Genomic DNA, 13,334 nt, shown 5'->3' with positions numbered 1-13,334 from the left:
GGAGAATGCAAGGATGGGCGAAAAGCACATTTCACACCACAGGAGAAGCACAAGCCAAGGCACCAGTAGATCCCAGGAATAGCTCTGTCCCTCCCCAAGGGACCACGGGGACACCGGGGGGTCCCGAGGTCCCAGACACAGCCCGTATGTACACACTGGGGTTGCTAATTCAACCTCGACGCTTGCACAGTGCATGGCTGCTCTCAGGCTTTTTACCAGGGAATATTACACAGTTTGTTATTCCAAAATTCACACCCCTCCATACTTCCACTTACCTGCAGAACAACCGAGCATATAGATAGCGTATACCTCAAGGCTCATTTCAGAAGATTAATTTTCTTTCCATATGGGAAGGAATTAGAAGTTTTCACTAGAAGTGCAATTTTACAAGTATCGAGCCAGATTTTTTATGCATCATAGTCTGTTCCCATTACTACTTCTGATGTAATAAAAATACCCTGCCAGTATGATATAGCTAATTAAACAGTAACTTTTTAATAAGACAACTATAAAACTTTCAGATGAGCTCAGATTGCCTTAGGCTACAGAAACATAAACACTTAATTTTAGTTTCTGTCAGACACAGAAAGACCCTAAAATTACTTAAATGACACTTTTAGCTTTAGAGGATATGAAACTAAACCAGTCAACCTTACTTCCTTTTAATAACCCTTTCTGATGAAACAGGTTTAAAATAGCATCACCAAAATCTCCAGTATGAAAGCAGTATAATTTAAAAATGCACAGGTACTATTATTTTTACTTTTCTTTGTTTGTTTTGCATTTTCATCTTATATTTTGCATAATCGGTTACTACATTGTAACAAATTAATTTCTCTAAAACAAGGAATCTTTCAAAGCAGTGAATATTTAAAATACCTTCCTAGTTTTCTGTGTTTCCTGGTCCAGGGAACATTATCCTGTTTTTTTCCCCTGTACATTCTGGACCACAATCACTCAAAGCACAAATACACACCCATACTTTTAACCCCAAGACATAGTACCAGCTTCACAGAGACCAGTGACACACATGTACATTTTAGGGTTCAAAATATACGCCCAAGAGACTAAAGAAGGAGATCCTCCAAATTTTATTTCCAACTCTTTTCACCCAAGTCATTAATATTTTGCTGTTCTATAGTCCTACCCCTAATTTTTTAATTTAATATTCCTGGAGAGATTATTTCAGGTCAATCAATGGACAACCTACTAAAAGTAATTTCGGTTCATTTTCAGTCCTTTAATCTAAACATACTAGTTAAGTTCTGTTTCAGCAAGACCTGCATATTAGACGTGTTTCCACTGTCCCAGTCCCGTCTCCCATCCCTGCCGGTCCCTCGCTGCCTCCCTGCACCCCCAGCCGTGCCCCCCTCTTCCACAGCATTTGGGCAGATTTACCCCTGCATGACAAAATAGGAGACGCACATCATCTGTATTTCCCCTCTGTGGTCCCAAAGACAACACACATCTAGAAATACAGGCACGCTTTGTTAAACAGCATTATACAAACCGATTATTTTTATTTTCCTTTTATTTACCTGCTTTCCAACTGACGCAGAGATGTGGAAGAACAAACGCCACTGCCCCACGGGATCCATTTTTTTCAGATCAGTTGAATGCTGCTGTCTGTCAAACTCGTCTTTCAGAACATATCAGCCAAAAAAAGGGTGAGCTTTTTTATAGAATAAATTCAGTGTGTTTGTATAGTCCCACCCTGGTAATGGAAACCCTGATTGCTGAATATTTTGCTTGTGGCTTTAGCATGTGATAAGTGCTCATCCTGTGGATTCAATGGAATAACCGGAGAGGCTCTGGCCACGTTATAACATCAAAATTTTCCTCCTGTGACTGGAAAAGGAAACGTTCAGGCTGATCAATGACTGGTTGAAGGTGTGTCAAAGTGAAGTCCCCTCTTTTTTCAACAGAGCAGCTACTGAGAACGTGGCCATGTATGACAGAGAAAATCTACTTGTGGTACAGGTAAACAAAATATTCAATATACAGTCTCAGTCTGATCACACCCTACTCACAGATACTGGGGGAGGAGGGAAGGGGAAGCTGCAGGAAATTTTTTTTTTCTGCAATTTTCCCTCTTCCCTACAAGCACACCGTCAGCGTGCTCCCACGCTGGCTGCCTCCCCCCTGCCGTGGGAAAACCCAGCTTGGGAAACTGGGGCTCAACTTTAAACCTAGTTAACAGCTGCCTTCGATGCACTGCTCACATCGCTCGGGTGCCACTGTTCCTCGATCCCAAAAGTGGGTTCCTGCAACCTATTTGCATGAGATTAAATTCAAAATCCCATCTCCAACTAGTTTATTTTTTCATCCACGTAGGGAAACATCTCACAAGAAGGAAAAAGGAGAGAAATTTTGTGTTTGAAAAGATGCATAAGCGTGAGACAGCAGGTACCTTTGGAAAAAGTAAACCAGGTTTTTATCACCAAGTCAGGGTAATTTTCACTATAGTCTGTTTTCAGAGTCCAGCAGGGTCCGAGAACTGTCTTTTCACAGGCATTTGAAAGAACCAAGAGTCACACTCAGTGAGCTGGCAAAGCTAAATTAAAGCCTATTAGACGTACAAAAGCAAGGAAATCACTTTCTGGGAAGCCACAACAACTGACAGTATAACTCACACTCATTTTCAGCGGGGTGGTGGAAAGAGGAGAGGTAGGAGTTCACCCACATGCTTTGTGGGACTGTGTGGTTCACGTAACAACAACAAGGTCTTTTTCTTAGACATGGTTAGCAATTGCTAATTGTGGAAAACTCAGAAAGGCAGCAGATTGAGTTAATGAAGTCTCAGGAAGACTCATGAAGAACTTGAAGCCTCATTAGATGGAAGGCCCGAACTGATTTTCTGGTGAGAAATCTTTCTGGCAGCTGCAAAACCGACAACGGGTAGCTCTGATTTTGCTAGGTTCAAGTCAACCTCTTTCCATCAAGAGAAGAAAATGAGGATAATTTGCTCATATAGCCCTGAGCAAAGCACGCCTGGCAGAACCACTCACTCCTGCAGTGGTAAGGATTATCCCAGGAGACCTCAACCTGAGGAGGCACTGCCGGGGTGTCGAGGGCTTCTCCCCACCTCACACACTTTTCAACAGCAAAAAAAATATGTATATATACATCCTATATATGGCATACTGCAGTGATGGAGAGAAATGGATTTACAAGCAGCTCTGCAGTCTCTGAAACATATCCCTTCCTTTCCCATCACATCAGGTATTAGCTACAAAAACCTGCCCTGTGGCATGCGTATTTTGTGCTTATGATCTGCCGTCCCAGCTGAAGTCATTAATGTACAACCTAGTGCAAGTTAGCTGTCTCATAAAACTTAACTCAGCTTTATCAGAAGTAGCACTGGAGCAATTCACAAAAGGAATCATATCCTCAATTCTCCTCCATTCATACGCAAGTGTACTGCATACCTTTCCTGAAAGGCCACCAAAGAACCATAGTCATGTTGCTGAAAAATAAATGAGACAAAATAATGGGATTGTAACTCATTTCCAGGCTCCAGCTGATTTTGCACCTATTTCACTGTCTTAGTTTTTTGGCGATATCACAGAACTAAGCTACATAGAGATATTAAAAAAAAAAAAGAGAGAGAGAGAGAGAGATTGCTGGAGAGCAGACAGCCAAGTCCAATTATCAACAAAATTGACAGTAACTAAACTTAGGTCAATACTACTCTGCAAAAAAGCGCTTCAAAACAAGAACAAAACCCAACAACATTAAAAAATCAAAACACACTGGCTTCCAAGAGACTTTTTGTCCACAGGCCAAGTAAAGACTACAAAGCAAAGCCTATTTGTGGGAGAAGAGCAAATTAAGTCATAAACATCCTATGAAATGAACCCCCCTCATGTCTGAACAGAAACTTTCCAGCCATCACCAAAACTGCCAAGAAAGCTTTAAAACTTCATGGAAAGAGCCAAACTCCTCGCCTTTCTGCATCTCCTGGCTGTTCAGTCATCACTTTCTCTGACCTGTCAGTGAAAGAAAATGCAGACATATGATGACAGACTAATGCAGATGTTTTGCTGCTAACAGGTTCAAAAGCAAAGCATATGCTGTCACTGGTGAGCAACTCTTAGGAAAACAGTGGTGTTGAAGGAAAGAGAAAAATCTTTCAGCAAAGCTACACAAAATCCTGAGGTATACCTCAAAATTTCTTTTACGGAAAAATCTTTAGTGTTTTCATTCATCAACATCCTAGAAGCTTTGTTCTCTCTTTCACACACACAAGCACAGAGATTTCTTTCAGAGAACCAACTAAAGGCATTAACTAAAAATAAAAAGCAAACCAGATCAGCTTAAGTTGCTTCCTTAAAAAAAAATCCTATTTCACAGCATGCTAATTAATAGAACAGAACCAGTATTTTGATATCATGATTAAGAACAGTTCATTTTCAGCATTTTTCTCAACAGCAGATCAACGCAATTATCTGGCAATTTGCTCACTAAATTACTTTCCAAGATGTGTTACTGAGATAAGGCAATGCCTTCTTTAAAGTGCCTTTCTGCTAGTGAAAGATGAACCTGCAAGGAGTATATTCTAAACATACAACTCAATTCTTCAGTAACAAAGCAAAACTTCTGCTTCACAAGTAATGACAAAAAATATGAAGTTAGGTGGAACAGCAAGACACTGTGGGGTTTTTTTCTCCTTATTTCATGAACAGTAATCACTAAGAATAACATTGCGATGGAGGATAAATCCAAAGGATCATTTTTGGAAAATACAAAACTGAAGTTCTTGACTTCATTGTATTTTAACCACGGGACACGGGTGAAGACCTGCTAGCAGGTGAATCATTTGTTCTACCCTTTACTCTTTCTGCTCTAACTACTTACTGGTTTTCATAATGGTGTTTCATGAGGAGCTGTGCTGGTGCCTGGACAACATAAATAAAAGAAATACCATTTTTCAGGGATCTGGAAAAAGGATAAACAGGGAGGTGACAAAATCTGCAGGTTTAAAGTGATGCAATTTGGTCAAAGTTAACATTTCCTGATCAGATTTCGCAGAAAGGTATCACACCACTCAATCGTGACCAATGCAAACTGGTAAAATAGGGTAAAATGCTGACTATACACGCAACTTGTCGTCTCTCAACTCAGTAGATAAAAAGATCTTGAGAAGATCTTGCTGGCTCTGAAAAGGCCAATGGCTTTCTACTCATCTCTGAGGACCAACCCATTGCACCCGGGGGCACCGATGCTGCCAGAAACCCAAACAATCTGCAAAGTTACCTACGCACGCACCGATGAAAGCAAGGAGGTCCCCAGGCAGGGCTGCTGCCATGTGCTGTCTAGACCAGAGAGGGATTTCTGACCGAAATGCAGAGGTTTTTGGTGCTTGGTTAAACCACATACTGTACCCATGGGAGCTGGCTGCAATGGCTGAGAGCTATGGCTGTAGCCCACTGTGTCCCTCTACCTCCCAGCACTGATAACGAAGGACTTTCCTAAATATTGCCCAAAAGAGGCCACAGGAGCTCTTCTAGTGATTCATTCAGCAGCAGCCTTTCTAAACAAACATGATTCCCCCAGCAGAATATAATTTGAAACTTATCTGCACACCTTTCTGCACAGCTTGCCAACCTTTTCCTTCTATGAAGATCTAAATCTCAATACATTTTCTGTTGATACTTGATGCCTGCAGAGGTTCCTCCTTCTATTCTGCAGAGGGAAACCCTTCCCTGCTTCAACAAAAAGGTCTGAAGAAAATCATTAAAGATCCACGGCTTTTACCACGACTTTTAACTAGTGCACGCTCATCCACATATGCAAAATGCACCAATAAAAACACAAAAGTAGACATATTGTAAGACATAACTGTACCAACTTGACCAAAACTGACATACTTTTCAACACTGAAAGTTCAAAACAGAGTAGAACTGTGTGTTAGCTTTCATATATGTATAGCTATGATACATGTATGTCTATATAAGTATATATACAAGTATCATAGCTACCACACAAAGCTACCTAGATATGTATCTTATTTCCTTTACAAACTGTTTCTGGTGTTAGAGATCCTGGTTTAATGGGCTAGAAACAGCACTATTTTTTATATAAATACTACCATGATGGGATGGCTCAAGATAAGCTCTTTCCAGAGGATGGGTGGTGGTGAGTGACCAGTATTGAAACATGTTATCTTTTGATCACTGAAATATGGGTTCACTTCTTAGTTTCTTTATAACCATAAACTGTGGACTGTAATGATACTTCACTAAGTATACTGATCAGATTTACATTACAGGAAAACAACCCTTTCCACATTTAAGCTGAGATCTCACTTTGCCCTATAGTCTGTTATAAGCATTGACAATTTAATCATTACGTAAATGTAAAATTTTACATTTCTCTGAATCATCAGAATTGTTTTGATTTCCAGTATTACACCAGCTAACAGCATGGCTAAAATAGAAGCATAACAGTACACCTCCTTCATGAAAATTAATTTAAAATATAATTCAATGAACAACTGTAACCAGAGGGTGTTTTAAAGCAGTGCAGTCCCACAGAACAGCACAAACACCTGCTGTGATAAGCTATGCTATTCTGTCAATACAGACTCTGAACAGAAATGTCAAACATTTTCTTAGACTAATCATAATTATTAATAATAATGAATAAATTCAGCAGATTGATGATAAAAAGTGTCAGGATCTCCACTGTTTTGAAATAATGCTGTATATACCCAAGTGCAGTTGGAGTTACACGCAGATGTGAATACCCTTTCACAAGTCATTCAGAGGATTAATTTTTTGCATTTTTTCTTTAATTCACAATTAACAATAGCAAGTCACTTAACAGCACATACAGCTTCCTGGCATGGATTTTAGGTGGGCACCAACGCCGAATGCGATCAAATAACTTCGGCTGAGAAGGACCTTTGGGGTCATCCTGCCCAACCTCCCGCTGAAAGCAGAGCCGAGCTCCAGGCTGCTGGGATGTGTGCTCGTGCTGGTGAGGCTCCAAGAAGGAGATGCTGCAGCCCCCCGGGCTCCTGCTCCAGTGCTGCACATCACCCTCACAGGGAATTTTCTTCTCCCCATATAACCAGTTGCTTGCACCCACTGCCTCCTGCCCTTGCACTCTGCGCCTCGGGGTAGAGCTTGGCTCAGTCTTCTCCATTACCTTCCTCCAGGTAGCTGAAGGCTGCAGGTCAGTCCCCACCCTCCAAGTCCTCTCCTGTGGGCTCATACTTCACGTCCTCACGCCCTCACGCCCTCGCATTTGGGTTTGGCTGATACCAGGAGGTTTTTCGATGTCCCTCTGCACAGCATCCCTGCCCTCCAGCCCAGCAACTGCTCCTCGAAACCAGGGCCATCTGCCAACCCGCTGAGCTTGCACTTCATCCCATCATCCAGGTCACTGGCAGAAATGTTACACATGAATACATGGCTGAACAGTAGCCAGTGGAAAATGATGTGTAAAGACCTTCACTCTCGTGTTTGTTCAGATTAAATGAGGAACAGCTGCTGGGCAAATCTGACTTCAGAGTTTGCTCCCTGCTAGAGCGCAGTACCAGCCATTTCATTTGGATCCCATGTGTATCCAACAGTAAGACGATGATATCACACAAATGTCCTGAATGATCTCCTGGAAGGCCAAGAACATGCAGAACATGCCAAGTTTCACTACCTACCTTACACAAGCTTCCACAGATATGAACTTATTTGGTAGTCTACTTCATGACAAAATATTTTTTTTTTAAGGGTCTTGGCCAACGTAAACAGGAAAAAAAACACTGTGTTCAGAGGTCAGGCTTTGCATGCCTTCTATGTTTTTGATGTGCAAAGGATGTTTGTTAGGATGTTTTAGATGTATACAGAATACAAAATCAGGACTACGTTAACTAACATGAAACTCTTGTACCGCATCTTAAAAAAAACAACAAAAATTGCTTCTTGATGAATATAAAATGCTTTAAGACCTGCAGTTATTTTAGCAGGCTTCAATTGCTAATGTTTGGACCATTTGCCACAAGCACTCAAGGGAGACGAACTCGCAAATGTCACTACACCTCAGTGCAGCAGAAATACAAACAGCTCAACTGGAGTACTGCTCACTGACGAGTGTGCAACTGCATTTATTTCTAATATGCTGGTTACTCGCCCTGCATTAATGCATGCATGGAAAGGAGTCTGCACACACACACACTCCCCCGCCAAATGCTTGAAACCAGTTTACATGTGCCCCCCCCAAAGGCTTCTTTTAAGCACCCTTTTCCACCTGAAATTAATTAATTGCCTCTACTGAAAAGGCTGCAAGTCCTGAAAGAGACATGCCAAGGGATTTTAAAATTGATCATAGGAAAGCTGAGGTTGGCAAGGAGCTCTGGAGACCACCTAGTCCAATCTTCTGTGGAAAACTGGGCCTTAGATTAGGTTTTCCAGGGACTGCCAAGTGAAGTCATGAGTATTTCCTAAATTTATTTTAGAAGAGTAATTATGAAAATGACTTTTACCCTGCACTCATTAAGGAACTTCCTTTCACGCACAAACGAGATGACAACAACTTTGAAGCATCCGCCGCATATCCAGCTTTAGATAAACCCACAGATGAACTCCTGATCATCACAGAGAGGTGAAGGTGCACCAGACCAGAGCCAGCCAAAACCCTCAGCAGTTACACGGCTTATCTCAGGAATCTGCCCCCCACACACCTTTCCCTCCCCTTCAAAATACAACAGCACTATCTAAAGAGCAGTGCACACCGCTTTGTGGGAAGCCTAGAAGGCTGTTCATTAAATCTATATAATTTACAGGTGCTTCTCTACACTCTTTTGACCTGAAGCACCACATCAGGACAGCAGGATACGGCTCTTCAACTGGATTTCCAACACGATGGCACTTCATTTGATGCCAACATCCTCCCATGGGCAGCGACACGCAGCCTGAATGCCATTTTCCCAGGGATCATAATTCACGCCTATGCCACACGGTGGTAGCACTACTAAAGGGAAGAAGAGCAGCAAGCTCTGACAAAGCATTTGGGGTCACGCTCAGCTGCAAATTGTGGTCTTTGATGTTCCTCTAGGAAGCCCATTTCATCTAACCTCCCCAGAGTCAAAACAAGACGACACCATCCTCATTTCAAAGAGCATAACAATTTGCACTGGCGTTTTACATAACTCCATTCAGACATTTTTCTAACATCTGTGCCTAAATGAAACAATGAAGCACAGTAGATGCAAGACAGATGGCTTGCAAAGTCGTTCAAAATACACAACTGCTATGGTTTTCACCACGAATGCACAAACTGGCCCTTAATAAAGTTGTATGTGGATAGCTGCCACTAAGTCCGTCGTCTTAACGGCCTACAATTTCACAAGAAATCACCTTGCAGCAGCATATTTCTTGGTCTCAGATGAACACAATCCCAAACGAGCCATTTATTATAATCTATTCACAGAGCAACAGAGCACAGTGGTTTCATAAGATGGTTATAACCATCTTTCTAATTCAGTCAAACGTCTTACTCAAGGTAAGAGTCAACTAAAAAGAAAAAATGAAAAGAACAGCCTTTTAGCTTTACTTTGCAACTGTCATTTGTACTCTTAAAATACAGTTTTCCTACTGCCTAATGTGGTTCCAGACAACAGAAATCCCTGGATTCTCAGGCCAAAGTTGCAAGCAAATTCTCATTGGAAACAAGCCACTCCAGGTCTGAAGAAAAACTCTACCACCAGAAATCCACTGCCACCATAAATCATGGAGGACAGAAGAGGACACAGCAGGGAGAAGGAGGCATACCTGCCCTTAGGAGACACTCTGCCTTACAACAGGTTTTACTAATGCTTTGCCTAATACCAGCCTTCACATGATCAGTTGCCTTTACTGACCAGTTGTACCGGAAAATAATACTGAGACTTTATGGTTTTGACTGTAGAGCAAGAGATGGAGAACAGGTTTGGGAAATAATGGTGGAAGAAAAACAAATTAAAGAAATCCGTAAGCCTCAAACGGAATCATTCAAGTGTTAGGGAGGGAAATCCTGCAAGTCAAAGTTCTCCGTTCACTGGGATCACTCAGTTCTTGCTAGTCAACCGCAGTCTCCACCAGCACCACCTCTACCCTACCTGGACAGCTTCAGCAGATCACTGCCAACAGGCTACAGAATTGTAGCTGCTGTAAACAATTACACTGGGCTTTTTTTAAATTGTACATTAGATATCCACACAAAGATTTCAACCTTTCAACAGTTAACGCCCCAAAAACCCCCCAAAATCCCGTCCTCGGTCAAACTGCTGAGCACAGCCATCTACCCTCCTCCCAGATCCTGAGCAAGTTCTGTGAACTCCTCATGAATAACTCCCCCGTAGAAACGAACACTGCTGTATTCATTTAGAAAACAAAAACGGTATTATAAGAAAATATGCTGCTCGCAATTCTGGTGTAATATCCTCAAACAACAGTGTAATGTCAAAAATGGCATTTTGCTTACCCTAACGTGAACAGTGAAATTTCTGGCTCTCTATAAACAAGGAGAAGTTTCAGGTTTTCTCCTTCAACAGTAGAAAACCCATTTTTTTCAAGGCAAGATTTTATTATGAAATAAATATGTCTAAATTGTTTTAAAGACTTGCTCTGTTTTTTCATTTTAACTACCATGTATTAAAAATTCATGGTACAGTTACTGAATTTGTACAACTGCCTACGTCGTGCAAAAGCACACAGAGAACTTCTGCCTCCAGCAGACTGCGGGTCGTTAGAAAACGTCTCAACATTAATTCAGAGCTGTCTAAACTCATGAGCATGGGGAAAAAAAAAAAAAAATCTTAGCATCTCTGCCACTAGAGTTTATGCTTCTTCCAAGACAAAAAGAACCAGCATAAAAGTAACTTTTCCAGTCTTTGGAAAAATTCAGCATTTGTGCAACCTCACTCCTGGCAGTCTCTCCCTCTCTGCTGCTCCTCTCCCAGTGCTGGCTCCGTCACCCTCACCTTAGTTGGGGCATCAAATCCCTACCTGAGACTGCATTATCCATACTACTCCTTGGACTTCTGCAGGTTTCTGTGCTCATCATCAGATTTAATTCCACAGCAAATAAGCAAAAGCAAAGAAACCACCACCAAAGTAATTTAAAATATGGGCATTTTCCAGTTGAAGACCCCATTTCTTCTGTTCCTTAGTAGTGACTGTGGAGTACAAAAGTAAAATGCAGTGCAGTACAGTCATCTTTACGAAAGTTTTCCTTCATTTCTGAATACTTACACTGTATTAAAATCAGCTATTTAAAAGAAAATCAGCATTATCTAACTATATTTACGAGCTATATAAGAGTTTCCACTTTATTACATAATTTTTAAAGCATTTTGGTTTGAACATTTCTGCGATAGGTCCATTTCCTTTTTTTAAAAAATAAAGGTATTTACCTGATTATTTTTTTTCCTCCAACTTAGTGAGGCTGCAAAAATAAAGCCTTGGCTATTTAAACATATTATTCAGATAAGATATTTATGGAAGGTCAGCATTTACACTTTGGACTGCAATCTCATTGAGACCAAACATATACAACTACAGTGCTCTAAAAGCTGCACTGTAACGGGGAATTGAGATTCTAAAAATACTAACAGAAAAAAGGAGGGTAAAACTCTTTCATACTTAACTTCAGCTTGAAACCTCAGCATCGCATGAATATGGATTTTGCATTTTATATATATAATCATCAAAGTTTGTAAGGTGCCTTGGGACCTTTGAAGAAGGCACAGAATAAATGAAAATCATTTTAATTAAAAGCAAATTAAAGGGCTTCCTAATCCAGGCAGCAGTAGTAAATCCATTGAGATTTTTTAGAATATGGAACCCTGAAATTACATTGCATATAAACCTCCCTAATTCCAGCTTCCCCCCAAAGGAGGCTCTAAATCTGCACAAGATCAGGTTTATTATGAAAATTCTGCTCTATTTTCTAAAAAAAGATTTTGCTCTAGTTTCTGAGTGGCCAGAAGCACTAGCATCCACATTGAGAAAATGAAAACAACAAAAAACAAACAAAAAAAAAAGAAAGGGAATATTTTTCCTCACTGCAGGGAAAGAAGATAAGATTCTATTTTACGCTCTTAAGAAGTCATTTCAACACTGATTAAGAAAGTTGGGAGTTCTCCTCCTCGACAGGAGGCTTTTGAAATACAGCTCAAAAATAAACTAAGCAACCACATACTAAAATGTTATCACAGAAAGGGCTTCATATTAGAAAACTCACAAGGCAGAAGGTATAGAAATAAAATAGACATTATAACTGTAATCTTTTTCATTACTGTTCTTTCAGCAGGAGAACATTATTGCTGAAGTCTCACAGGTCTTCCACCAGCTGCCCCTAGTTCACCATTGCCTGTACCGATAAATTAAAGAATGAATTTATAAATACTACTAAAAATAAACAGGAATCTAAAACTAGGAATATTATGTTCATTTTTGCCTAAAAGGCATTTTTACATGTATTTATCTCATTAAGTGATTGAATTCCTCCATTAAGAGGGGAAAAAAAAAACCCCAAAAAACCCAAACCACAAATCCCAACCTTGAGGGAAAAAAATCCAAACAACTGAACAAGAGGAACAAAAAAAGAAAATGGGCAAAACGCCTGGAGAAATGCTGCTTTGATTTTGACACATGGGAATAAATGGAAAAAATATTCAGCTAACCCTTTTTTTAATCAAAACATCTTCCATCTCGTGTGCAAATTTCAACAGCTGAGAAAGCATCCTACTCAATCTCTCCAAAGTGGTGTCAGCATGTTTTATGTAAATACTAGTTAACAAGGGATGTGTGTTTGCAGCAAACATTTTAGGGTTCTGCTTTAGAAGCTCTGGATTTACCCTCTGTGTCGGAGAAGAAATTGTAATTCTGAAGAAGATAATAGGAGATACACACGGAGGACGCAGGAGATTTTTTCCTTTTTTAAATAGCCAAGCTGTATTTGTTATTGAAGAGTTTTCAACAGTTATTTAACAAATTAACAGGAGAAAAAAAAAACTTGATGACTAAGCTCTGCATCAATATGTGGCAATATACGTCTTGAAAACAACTTTATTTTGCAACGTCCGGAAGTAACGTTAGGGTTTGATAACATGCTCATTCTGAAAGGATTACTGAGACCAAGGCAATTTCCCCCTGGGGCAATCAGAGGAGTGTCACACGAAGCACAAACATGACAAGCTAAGTGGTACACGAGTGGGCTCTTAAACAGGGACATCCAGAGGGAGCAACAAACTGGAGGTCAGAGTCTGGGGTTATTGGGCAATGCCCGTTCCCTCTACGCTAAGGAAAGGGCAGCTCCTTCACAGCCATCCATGCTTTCACAGAAACACA

At 40.6% G+C, this 13,334-nt stretch overlaps 1 protein-coding gene across 4 annotated transcripts in view; it reads right to left on the bottom strand.

Annotated features, from left to right (window-relative positions):
• Window positions 1–13,334, bottom strand: part of PTPRE (protein tyrosine phosphatase receptor type E) — a 118,129-nt gene that overhangs the window by 83,580 nt on the left and 21,215 nt on the right. Inside the window, exon 1 of one of the 4 annotated variants that reach the window (XM_069797218.1) lies at window positions 1,539–1,627. The exons of the other annotated variants lie outside the window; for them this stretch is intronic. The gene's annotated coding sequence lies outside the window, so the exon portion shown is untranslated. Of the gene's footprint in view, window positions 1–1,538; window positions 1,628–13,334 lie in introns of those variants that run through there. 4 annotated transcript variants of the gene reach the window in all.

Source organism: Haliaeetus albicilla, chromosome 11, assembly GCF_947461875.1.
Source record: "Haliaeetus albicilla chromosome 11, bHalAlb1.1, whole genome shotgun sequence".
Classification (NCBI taxonomy): Eukaryota; Metazoa; Chordata; class Aves; order Accipitriformes; family Accipitridae; genus Haliaeetus; species Haliaeetus albicilla.
This window is presented reverse-complemented; position numbering and strand designations above follow the sequence as displayed.